The 13,386-nt window shown below is 43.7% G+C and overlaps 1 long non-coding RNA gene across 1 annotated transcript in view; it reads left to right on the top strand.

Moving 5' to 3' along the window:
* The window catches only part of LOC138492447 (uncharacterized), a 151,676-nt gene that overhangs the window by 41,831 nt on the left and 96,459 nt on the right, over window positions 1–13,386 (top strand). The window contains exon 2 of the long non-coding RNA XR_011276207.1: window positions 782–832. This is a non-coding gene — a long non-coding RNA (uncharacterized lncRNA). The remainder of the gene's footprint in view (window positions 1–781; window positions 833–13,386) is intronic.

Genomic DNA, 13,386 nt, shown 5'->3' with positions numbered 1-13,386 from the left:
TTCTTTTGGAGATTTTGGAGGATCAGGATTTCGGATTTTTTTGTGTTAACACATAGCCCATTATGGAGGTTGTAGTGTTGTAGAATGTTTAATTTCCGTTGCAGACCAATCAGTGTTAGATCAAGTAGGACCAGGTTGTCCGCATATAATATCCAATTGATTTTGTTGCCATTGATTTTTGGTGGGTAGATCTTGTTTCCTACATAGGCCTCGCCAATATCGGAAATAAACAAGTTGAATATTATTGATGCCAAGGGGCAACCTTGTTTGACGCCTCAATGAGTTTTTATGGGTTCTGATAGTGTACCTGTCTGGTCCAATCGTACTCTTATTACAGTACCCGAGTTCTTTTATTGCCAAGATGGGACTTTCAGGGCAATTGTAACGCTCACCTGGTATCCACAGGGACGTCACCCAGTCCGGACTGCTTCCGCCCTTGGCCCCCTTCCCTTGGACTCTTGTTTGGCTGAAGACCAGGTCTGAAAACACAGGAGCTAGGTTTAGCTTGATTGTCTCCTCCAACCCGGGACCCACCTTCCTCCTGGGCCCAATGACCCCTTAGTGCATTTCTCACCTTGCTTTTTGATAAGGTGTGCTCTCGGTCCTGCCGCTCAGTGCAGGGGTGCGTTGGGGATGGGCATGTCGCTGCCTAGTTGCTTCACTGGTGCGGGCCCTTCAGAGTCCAGACCTGCTGCGACTACGTTCATCACTTAAGTCTTGCTCTGACAGTTTGTCCTTTATTTTGCAATTGTCTCTATCAATGTCTTTCCTTTGTTTGTAGGTGCGGATGAAGTTCTCGTGATGTCGTGCTGCCTGAGTTGTGCACGAGATGGTAAGTGAAGTGCAGAGCGCGGCGCTATGTGCCTTTCTTGTGCTAACCTGTTTATTCGTAGTTAGACTCCTTTAAGAGACTACTCTGTCAGGCGATACTTTAGGTAATTCAAGGTTACCTTTTTTTAGAGTTTTTTTATGTTGCTGGTCTGTCGCATCTGGTCTGAGTTAGGTGGTAGGAAGTCTAAAAAACCACCTTAGATATAGTAAGGTATTTATACATACTCAGAGGTCAAGAAATGCGCCAAATTTTCTTATACCATAAACTTGAGTTTTAATATTATGCCCTTAGTGATGACACGTGTTTCGGCTATTGAAAGCCTTTCTCAAATCAGGGCAATTTGTGCTTCATTAACAAATCCAAAAGTACATGATATCATTTGCACAGACATATAGGCAAACATCAAATCATCGAGATTAGGGGTTGGAGTAGGGGTCTGGCGTGCGGAGGAAGATTCCAGCAGACCGCGGTGAACGTCACGCTGCGACTAGCGAGCAACGCGAAGCATGTTCTGCAACTTGGGTCTGGCTTATATAGCCTGCAGGTATCCCAGGTGCCTCTAGGCCTGGCCACACCTAAAATGCTAGACCGCATGGCTCAGTTATGGAACTGAGCCATGTGGGAGCATCCATGTTGTAAAAATGCCATTATGGGCCCCAATTCACTGGCTTTCCACATGAACCTGGCGCCAAAGGGGCCAGGACTGACTCCAAGAGAGTCTGGGGGGACATGACAAGGCCCTTGAGGCCATGATGGAGGTTCCTGGTGCAGTCCAGATGGCCTGACGGCCAAGGCCAGGGGCAGGTGTCATGACACAATTCCATGCAAGCATTTTAGTCCAGAGGAGTTCCCTATTGATTCTGTCAAATGCCTGCGACAGGTCAATGAAAGCCAGATATATGCTGTTGTTGTTTTTAATGGCTTCCATTTTTAAGAGATTGAGGGTCAGCAGGTTTAAACCACATCCCACCCCCTCACAAAACCCATCTGTCGACTGTCCAAGTGCCCACTTGACGTTACCCAATTCAGTAATTGTTTTTGAAGCTGAATTGCGTATATCTTACCTAAAACATCCAAAAGAGCTATGGGTCTGCAGTCCCACAACAGTGGGTTATTCCATATTTAACAGGGCAAGAATAAAAAAACCAGTGGTAAGACCAGTAGATAGACTTGTGCCTTATAAATCATATGTAATCACTTTCCACATGAATCCAGTAGGAAACAAGGACGTTGTGCCCCCTCCTATACTATCAATTATAGTCCACGTACTGTCCCATTCTGTTTACGAAAGCAAGGTTCTTATTCAGTAGGAACATTCACTAGATGCATGAATATTGCAGTACTTGAGAAAGAAGAAGAACCAAAATATGTAGGTGATTCTGTTTATTTTATATGTGGAGAACAAACTTATCCCTGGTTGCCTAGAAATTGGGGAGGGACATGTTACTTAGGGATCCTTTTCCCTGGTGTATTCCTTTCCAAAACGTCAGACATATCCAAATTATCCAGATCTAGGCCACGGCGGGATGACACAGGATTAATTGCAGAGGACATAGCAAAATCATTTATCCCATTCTGGGGGCAAGCCATAAATTCATGGGATATAAGAAATCTGTCCAAGGTGTTAGAAAAAACGATAAATGGAACAACCAATATATTATATAACATGACATTAGAAGAAAAGGCAGTTTGATTAGTGACACTTCAAAATAGAATGGCTCTTGATATATTCTTGGCCGATCGTGGAAGTGTGTGCAGAATCGTGAGGTCAGCGTGCTGTGTATTTGTAAGTGACTCCTCCCCTACAATTTTTGAAGCAATCAAGAAATTGCACATTCTGAGTTCTGACATTCATACCCCCACAGGCGGTTGGGATCTGAATATAAGTTCATGGTTTTGGGAGTTACTGCGCTCATGGGGATGGAAACTAATTGCAATCTTAGTAACAGTACTTGAAATCCTCATGTTCTGCTGTTGTTGCATACACTGCCTGCCAATCTTTTGCACTGAAATACCAAATAAATGTGTACATGTGGTGACGGAAAAACGAAATCCCAGGTTGAATAAGGATGTAAACAACGAAATGGATACAATGAAATAATTCAGGTCAATTAATATTGAAGATGACGATTACAGTAGCATGTGTAGTTCAGAATTATATACATGGTCAGATGAAGATGAGATGTATGGATGATACTCTTGGCTTACGGCCAAAGGGAGGGTTTGTAAATCTAGAAAACGACCCTAGCCAAGCATAGAAAGTATATTATTTTGGCCGTAAACCAATCTCATCACATAACCAACATCGCAAGCACAGAATCGTCAGTATAACCATAGGGCGTCCATCTTCTGTAACATTTGCCATTTGCTTTTTCTCTTTCTGTTAAAATGCTTTGCAAAACGTATTATATTCTGAAAGCTCATGCACAGTATGAGGCTGCAGCTTGCATGTTGAAAGAGCAGCCCAGACAGGAATGCCAAACAGTACAGAAATACATTGTTTTCCTCCCTCACTGTGTCCTTGAAAGCAAGCAGAAACAGCATTTAATCAGCAGCCCAGGTGCCGGCCTGTCTCCCTACAGCTGTAGAAACAGGCAGTTAAAACATGATTTAGACTCTTCTAGCGGTCCTCCTTCGCGGATCCTCCTTAGAACAGGCTGACCCTAAGTTCACGAATAGAAACTGGTAGATAACGTGCTTTGGAATGTGTCTCTCTCGCGAACATGATATCTTAAATGAACAAATGCTTTGTGTTCTTAATAACAAGAACTATGTCTGCAACTGTTGCTAACTATAAGAAACTTGTCATAATGTGTCATAATTGTCATAATTGTCAATCACGGACCCTAGCTCAAGAAGATACATTATGGGCGGTTCTGATGTGCATTGAAGGCTGTTATTTTGTATATACTTAACTGTTCTTACGATGCTCGCTCTCTTGCATCTCACGATGTCTGGGTGACACACGTTGCGAGACGTTAGACCCCAGTCGGCCGACTGAGCATATTTTTGCAATAAACCCTAGCACTTGAAGAATCGAACCTCGTGTCTGTCGTATCACTAGTATATGGTGATTGTGCCTTAGTTTCCATATATGGAGGGTCTTCAGGGCCTAGCAGCTCGATTGCCCTTTTTAAATATTGGGACTCCAATCACACTCTTCCAACTTGCTGGCGCTGTTTTTTTATGAGCTATGTTTGTAAATGATGTTAGGCACATTGACGCCCACTCTTTTGGATTCTGTTTTAATGTATCGTTTGTCAATCCGTCAGGACCAGGCACCCGAGATGAACTATATCGCTGAATACTTTGCACAATGTCATCTTTGTCGAATTGAAGGTCCCATTTAGCTAGGACTGGCAACTTTGGTTTTGGTACAAGATCTATCTTTTCATACACTTTTTCAAAGTGTTGAACCCACAGGGATTCCAAAACTATGCTTGTCTGTAATGCTTGTTGTTGGCAACTATTATGGTTTATAAGTTTCCAGAATTCCTGCGATTTTTTGTTGTCCAGACTAGCCATCATTATTTCTACATCTCGTTGAAAAAGAATAACCTTCTGAGAAATCAACCAGTTTTTGTAGTTTTGCCTGCTTGTTCTTTTTGCTAGCTGTTGAAGGCGCCTTTTCTTAGGCCTTGTTCTTGATACATAAACTGCACCAGTAAATAGGAATACTCCACTTTGTTTTCCATGGGACCTCTTGAGTGTTTTATGTATGCGTCAATAAATGACTTCACCTCATTTGGATTGATTTTCAGACGTCTTTGGTTAGGTTCTACTACAACACTCTGCTCCCATTTTTCCACCTTGCTTCTCTCTGAGCACAAGAGTGATAACTCAAGTTGGCTATGATCACTCCAGGGTGACATCCATATTTTAAAGGAGACAATTTGGCCGTTCAAATTTTCAGATACATAAATGTAATCAATAATTGATGACTGTTTCTTATTGCTCCAAGTTATCTGTGCCGGTATATCACTCTTAGTGTAGCCATTTGCCATCATTAGATTTCTTTCATCCATTGCAGCACACCATTTAGCTACTATTCTTTGCCGGCTGTTTTTAACTGCCATACTGCATTCCACCACTTTTCTACAGTCCAGATTGAAATCACTGCAAAGAATAATATTTGCATCTTCATAAGTGCTATTAATGTCATCAATTATTTCACACACCATGTTTATAAACTTGGTTGTACCTGCTAAAACATGGCGCCAATAGACATTAATTAGATTGAGGCGCTTATTTTTCTTGGTTGTGCTACAATTGGATTCAATCACTGTGTGCTGAATGAAAGCAGAGTGGTTGGTTGATTTCACGATTTTCCACCCTGAATTTTTCCTGATTAATGTCAACAAGCCCGCAGATGGGCGTCCCTTTTTTCTCACTATAGCGGAATTCATTGCCAATTCGAAATCCTCTGATATCGGGCAACAAGACATCCACGTTTCTTGTAGACATATAATAGTGCTACCATCTGACCATTTTAAGGAGTCCTTGTATAAATGAATAAATCCTCTAGTGTTCCAGGATATGATGTTGAGTTTGCGGCCTTCCGACTCCTTCTGGCATTAACTTTTCTGTCCTCCCAGGACGCCAGCTAGCCAGTTCCAGCTAGTTGGTGTTTCAACTGGGCTTGGATTTTTTGCTGCCTCCTCTTTTCATGCCTCAGAGAAAGGTTTGCACATAAAGGTAATTTTGATTTTTTCACCAGGGATGGCTTCGTTTGGACTTTCGTCCATGTTGTCCATAACAAATCGTTCACGATCCATTTCATTTGCCATCTCAGTTTTAGCCTTGTAGTCTGCTGTTGGCAATTGCATCGCACTTTTTTTCACGGCGCTGGCTCTATCACTTTGTGTGATTATCGAATTTGCCACTTCTTGATCCATGGTCACAAATTTTTCTTCTTGCTCAGTAAGTTTGGTCAATTTCGAGCACACTCTGCCTGACTCAGGGTTATCACTCTCCTTAGTATCTTTTGATGGCTCACTTTTGTCAGAAGTTTCAAGTGCCGCCATATCACGAGAAAGGTCCATGTTCTCTTCACCCCAATCTTCCTTATCCGCGTCCGTACTTACGTCATCCTCATATATAGAGATGTTCATTAAGTCATTAATGGAAGCGTCTGTGCTTGAAATCGGTTTAGGTTGAGACATAGTGGGTGGTTCTGCATTTTGTTTAATAACTTCTTCATCCTTCTTCAACTTTGGGCCTTGACTCTCAGAGTTGACAAATACATTTACCAATTTAAAATTTCTGAGAAATTTTCTTGACCCCAAATTGTTCCTTTTTCTTGTGCTTTTTTGGTTTTTTAATTTTTTTTCTTGGAGTGGCTTATGCAGGCTGACATTATTCTTTTGAAATATTGAATATGTTTTATTGTTCTCTTCAGCTATTTGGCATTCATCAGCATCAGGATTACCAATAATGCCTTCTACATTAGCAGACGTTGACGTTTCGAGGGACTCAAGGCAGCATTTTGAGCTTTATTCCAGCTACCCCCACTTGAGCGTTGTTCAGCTTCATTTGATGCAGCTTGAATAACAGGCTCCACCTGAGGTTCATTGCTTTCTTCCAAGTCAATAACTTTGCTCTCTTGTGCCTGTACTTCTCTTATAGCTAATGCTCCGTTATTCTGGTTTATTTCAACATCAGATACATTTCCAACACTCATCGCAATCACCATGCTCTGTTTTGCATTCATTTTCATTTGTTGAGGTTTTGCATTGAACTTAAAATTGGGTTCATTATCCACATTCTGATTATGTTTAAGGAGTCCCAAGGCTTCTCTAGCAACTTCAGCCAGAAGTCGCTTGTCTTCACTATTATTTCTTTTTTGGTCTACCAACTCTTTGAGTGACAGATCTATTCCTTTTATATTGTCCCAAATCAATACTTTTGCAGAAGTATTGTCTAAGTCACTCATTACCAGTTTCAAATTCATAAGTGCATACAATGTTGATAGGTCCTTTAGATTTCCGTTGATTTGTTCATATAGTTTAGTCAAAGGCGCAATTGAAATAGCCAGAGCGGACGTAATGTATGGTCTGAAGTCATTTAACGATTCTTTAACAAGACTCTGCATATTCACCTCTTTGCGGGCCTGGTTAGCATTAGCTTTGTATTGAAGACGTCTTATTTTTGGATATTGCCGTTCCATAATGGATTATTCCGATGAGGTTTCATCCGATGAGGAGGATGGATTCTGATTTACTTTGGCTCGCTCTTGTAGTAAGTCTTCATGATTGGGTTGTTGCTTGTTAATACATCTATCAAGCATCTCACCTGTGATATTTGTTATATTATTCCACCACTTGTTTCTATTTTGAGAACAATAGATCGCTGGTAGCGGGATCGAATCCATCCGGCAATGTTTCCGTGATCCAGGAGGCCATTTAAGGGCCAGGCTAATCATGTTTGTACTACTAGAGGCTACCACCGGCAACTCCAGCACTTCCTTGTCTTTATTTTGGTTGTCCAAGCCACAGTCACTAGGTATGGATTTGGTTATGGAGTTCGCATTTAGATCACCATTCATTCTGGTTAAATCTTGTAGCAGTTTATCAACAACTGCCAATGAATCACAACGTTTCTTAGGACAAGGATTCGTGTTCATGCTTCTGTTAAATCCATTCCTATTTTTAATTTGTATAGAGGAATCCGAATTTGCATGACACGGAATAGCAATATCCTCATATACTTTGTTGTTTGTTGCATTTTGCTCCTTATCTTCTTCACTGTTTGTTATTGATGATTGCGGTGGTTGAGTAACCGCTACTAAGATCGTACTTGATGTGTTTTTACAGTCCAGTTGCCTTCTTTTTTCCATATCCATATATAATTCCTGGGGGAGCAATGTTAATGCATTTGTTTTATTTGGAACGCTTACGGTTTCAAACCAAGCACTAGTGATTTCAGATATCAGACGCTGCGTCCGACTACCGTGCCTAATTTCAAAAGCATCAGTGTCCTCGGCTAGAATCAAAGGCATTTTTAACGTTTGTAATTTTGCCCACGCATGGATTTCGCATTTAGATCACCATTCATTCTGGTTAAATCTTGTAGCAGTTTATCAACAACTGCCAATGAATCACAACGTTTCTTAGGACTAGGATTCGTGTTCATGCATCTGTTAAATCCATTCCTATTTTTAATTTGTATAGAGGAATCCGAATTTGCATGACACGGAATAGCAATATCCTCATATACTTTGTTGTTTGTTGCATTTTTCTCCTTATCTTCTTCACTGTTTGTTATTGATGATTGCGGTGGTTGAGTAACCGCTACTAAGATCGTACTTGATGTGTTTTTACAGTCCAGTTGCCTTCTTTTTTCCATATCCATATATAATTCCTGGGGGAGCAATGTTAATGCATTTGTTTTAATTGGAACGCTTACGGTTTCAAACCAAGCACTAGTGATTTCAGATATCAGACGCTGCGTCCGACTACCGTGCCTAATTTCAAAAGCATCAGTGTCCTCGGCTAGAATCAAAGGCATTTTTAACGTTTGTAATTTTGCCCACGCTAACGTCCGTAATGAATAAATGTGACCCAGTTTCAGATTGTTTGGATCATGTGTTTCCTCCGCAATGGGACACATAATTCTTTCTAGCTTGTTGTCATTTGTAATTTTTCAGCGAGGGAATGGCAGTTTGCCTAATTGGGCGATGTCATTGTCGCATTCACTGTTTGATGAATTTAACAGATGGCACACTGCTGTATTGCTAACCGCACGCAATGCAGCCATATCGTGTTTATAAGCACATACACCTTCTTGTCCCTTTTGTATCACATGCGCATGGTTCACTAAGTTTACATTGGTATTCATATTGTTCATATCACAGGTCATTGTGATCAATGATTGAGTGACAGAATCAGGGGTAAAAACAGGTGTGGAACACTGAAGTCTTACTTGGCGTTTGCAACGATCGAATTCCAAGCCGCTTGAAGGTGGAGGAATGCTGGCCAAACTCTCTCCACCGCACCGCAGTTGTAGACGTGTGAGAGGCTTCCGATATTTCTGCGTCAGTTCTTTATCCTGTTCCATAGTAGAAGGACTACGTAGAAGAACTACGTGCTGAAGCCTCGCAAGCCTCCAGAGACTCACGAGACTCTGCAAAGACTCCGCTCCGCGGAGTACAGGCGTTTTTGTATGAAACTCCTCCCAACCAGTCAATGGAAACGAAAAGCAGACTGTGCACACCACAGCCCTCAGCAGACTCACGAGACTCTGCACAGACTTATATTTATATACAATATTCACAGTATTAATTCGTACACCATCTTACTTAAATGAAAAAATATATGAAAAAATATTTTGACATCTACATGTGTATTCCACCATTCATATCATCATTCATTCACACACACATTATCAAACGTATCTACACAAATGGGTTAATAAAGCACCCAAAAGTACTAAAGCAATTAAACAATTCCTAACACCTATTTCCATTCTACATCGGTGTTCATATACAATTCAAATAGCAATTTACTTATTTGACATAATCGACATATGTTTCGGCCATCGTAAAAAAAGCTACAGGTGAGCACAAAAAAATTAATGCGACCTTCTTCAGGATGCGGGTAGGGTAAAAATTACTATTATAGGGTCATCTGGCCTGAATCTACAAATACACAAATAATACAACTTAAAATGGTTTCAGACTCTTATTTCAATGACACAGAAAAACGTGTGTCCATACAATCAAAAATGTGTATACTCGCTGGCACTCACCAACAAATAACAATGTTGGGGGTATTGTCAACACAGGAATAAATCCTCAGCCCTTCTGTGGTACAAGTGACAGGGGCATGAAAAAAAGGGGAGAATGAGGCACAGAATGAGCCTCCTTTCTTATTACAATTAAGTAACTATTTAGGTCTCTTAATCACGTGAATTTTACATTTGAAAGTAAATGGTCTTACCTGAATAACTAATCAGGCGTATTTCCCTTATGTAAAAACTCAGTGCACAATGCATTAATCCATGTCACTGGTCCAAGGTTATAAAGTAAAGAGACACCTGCATCCGTCTAAAACAAAGGTGAAGTGCACATTAGCGCGAATGCTTCCCTATTAGACTCTGCAAAACAGATCGGCAGAATGAAAAGTGTGGTAGAGACATGGTTCATGGCCAGCTCTGTCACAAGCTTTGACACCCTTCTTCCTGATGGCTACAAGATCCTCACCATGCCCAGATCTAGCCGTTCCCAGAGGGGTTGTAGCCCTGATCTTATCCGAGTGGATTCCTGCCTCTGTCATTCCTACGCAGGCCTACTCATCTTTCGAATGCCTTGTCCACAGGCTCTCTCTCTCCTGGCCATTCCCTTACTGTGGCAACCATCTATCGGCCACCTGATCAGATCTCCTCCTTCCTCTCTGAGTGTGCAGACCTCTCCTCTTCCCTCCTGGCCTCCACCGCACAACTCCTCCTTCTTGGAGACTTTAACATCCACCTGAATGCTTCCTGTCCTTCCTCAGGACTCTTTCGCAACCTCTGTGACTCTCTCTCACTCTCTATTCTCCCCTCTGGCCCGACTCACTCTGCAGGGCACACTCTGGATGTTCTGATCTCTTCAGACCTTCCCCTTTCGATCCCTCTCACCACTCCTCTCTCCTGGAGTGATCACTTTCTCCTTTGCTCCCAGCTCACCCTCTCCACCCCTCAGGCCAAGCCTACTCCAGCACTGCCACCTACCTTGTTGGTTACCCAACCCATGAAGCGTGTGTCAGTTGAGGCTTTTTCTGCCACCTTCTCACCCTCCCTCCCCCCTTGGCTGACTCACACCCTGACACAGCCCTTTCCATGCTCCCCTCTGCTATAGCTGATACTCTCAATGTTCTTGCCCCTGTCATGAGGATCCGCTTGAAGCCCAAAGCCAAGTGCAACTTGTGGTACGACTCAGATCTCATCACCCTAAAATGCAAGTGCAGGGTGGCTGCAAGGAAATGGCATACTTCCGGTACACCCTCTAACAAACTGGTCTACTGCCTGTTCCAAAGGCAATACCGACTTTCTGTCTGCAACAAGAAGAGAGCCCACATCCAAGCCCACGTCTCTGCAGCATCTAACAACTCGGCCAAACTCTTTAAAATCTGCAAGAATCTGGCCAATCCTGCTGCAGTCTCTACCTCTCCAGTCCCCTCCCAGGCCCTCTGCATGGCCCTGGCTTCCCATTTCATCTCTAAAACTCAGGACATCCTGTCCTCTCTCTCTTCTTCTCCCCTCCTCCCTCAAATCCTTGCTCTTCCCCTGGCCCTTTTTCTGCCACCTATCTTTGCTCCTTCTCTGCCTTCCCCTATTCTCCCCAGACAAGGTTTCCAGACAAGTCTGATCGATGAAAGTCTCATCAGAACAGGTTCACCCCTGTTCCTACAAAACCATCAAGGGCCACATGGACACCCTGGATCCTGCTCTAGCTGACTTCTGCAACTACTCCTTTGCCACTGGAGTCTTCCCTTCCCCTCTGAAGCACTCCCTTGTGCACCCTCTTCTTAAAAAACCCTCTGCCGACCCTTCCTGCCTGGCTAACTATCCCCCAATCTCCATCACTCCTTTCCGGGGCAAACTCCTGGAAAAGCTGGCCATCTGTCATGATTCCTGCCCCTCATGTCCCGAGCCCTCCAAGATGTCAGGCTGGAGCCAGGCCATGATTACCTACATGGCCCTCACGGGCCTCTCCATCCTTCCAAAGACCCACTTGGAGTCAGACTTGGCGCTTGTGGCACCAGACTCACTCACTCCCGTAGGATAACATTGGGGATTGGACTTGTAGTGCTTTGATGGGGACAAGATGGATGCCCTCACATATTTCGGTTCCCAGAACTGCATGTTCAGTCTAATCTTTTGGGTGTGGTTCAGCCCAGAGACACCTGGGATACCCAGAGACTATTTAAGCCACACCCAGGCTGAGAAACATGCTTTGCGTTTTCTGCACCTGCATCGTGACACTCACCGTGTTCGGATCGGTCTCCAGTAGGCCTGCATCTTTCTTCTGCACTCAGCTTCTGCAAGAACAAGAACACCGTTAGGAACAGCCTTACCTTGTGGCGCTTCTGCCCATCATTCATCGCTCCTTCTGTTCTGCCGGCATCTACGGCGGTGTCATTCCCATCCCGGCATGCCGCTTCCTAAGGAAAAGGGAAAAGAACAGAAAAAGGCATTAGTAAGCATTCTGCAAATCTTCGCTTATTTTTAAATACTGTACGAGCTTCAAACGCTTACCTGAATCCCAGCCGCTATGGGGGAACTCTGTCTCCGGAACTTCTCATCCATCTGCAAGAGGGAAAAGACACTCCAGGTTAGCGTGGAAACATCTAGAGGCGCTGCATACCGCGCTTACCCACCGCATTTGTTCTTCATAACCGGCATCCACGCTGAAAACGTTGCGGCACCTAAAAGACACAGAAAAAGAACTCAGTTCAATGCAAATACGAAAGGGGTGCATCGCGCATCGCGATCTCACTCACCTTCAGTGCTACTCATCTCAGCAGCGCGCCGCCATCCCCGGACGCCTGCCATCTTCTAAGGAAGGAAAGGAACAAAGTTAGAGAACTGTTCAAAAGACTCATTATACTTACCTGTCGGACTCTTGCCAGTGAAGTAACTAGGCAGCAATGAGCCCGCATCAATCAACGCGCCCCTGCGCTGAAAGCATGATGGAGAGCACACTATCCAAGAAAACAAGGTGAGCTGTGGATCAAAGGGAAGGGTTGGACCCCGGGGAAGAAGGGGTTCAAGCACACAGAGACAATAGGGAGTTAAACTCTACCAATCTTGTGTTTCAGGCCCAGTCTCCAGTCGAAAAGACTCCAGGGGAAGGGTTTGAGGTCGTAAGAGGTCAGTACAGGCTGAGTGACGTCCCCGTGGATACCAGGTCACTCACCTGGAGTTTAACTCCCTATTGTCTTTGTGTGCTTGAACCCTTTCTTCCCCGGGGTCCAACCCTTCCCTTTGATCCACAGCTCACCTTGTTTTCTTGGATAGTGTGCTCTCTGTCCTGCTTTCAGCGCAGGGGCGCGTTGATTGATGCGGGCTCGTTGCTGCCTAGTTACTTCACTGGCAAGAGTCCGACAGGTAAGTATAATGAGTCTTTTAAACAGTTCTCTAACTTCGTTTCTTTCCTTCCTTAGATGATGGCCGGCGTCCGGGGATAGCAGCGCGCTGCTGAGATGAGTAGCGCTGAAGGTGAGTGAGAGCGTTATGCGCGATGCACCCTTTTTGTATTTGCATTGAACTGAGTTCTTTTTCTGTGTCTTTTAGGTGCCGCAACGTTTTCAGCGTGGATGACGGTTATGAAGAACAAATGCGGTGGGTAAGCGCGGTATGCAGCGCCTCTAGATGTTTCCACGCTAACCTGGAGTGTCTTTTCCCTCTTCCAGATGGATGAGAAGTTCCGGAGACAGAGTTCCCCCAGAGCGGCTGGGATTCAGGTAAGCGTTTGAAGCTCGTACAGTATTTAAAAATAAGCGAAGATTTGCGGAATGCTTACTAATGCCCGTTTTCTGTTCTTTTCCATTTTCCTTAGGAAGCGGCGTGCCGGG

Source organism: Ambystoma mexicanum, chromosome 10 (assembly GCF_040938575.1).
Source record: "Ambystoma mexicanum isolate Mex_15411 chromosome 10, UKY_AmexF1_1, whole genome shotgun sequence".
Lineage (NCBI taxonomy): Eukaryota > Metazoa > Chordata > Amphibia > Caudata > Ambystomatidae > Ambystoma > Ambystoma mexicanum.
The sequence above is the reverse complement of the archived record's forward strand: the minus strand, read 5'-3'. Positions and strand labels throughout refer to the sequence as shown.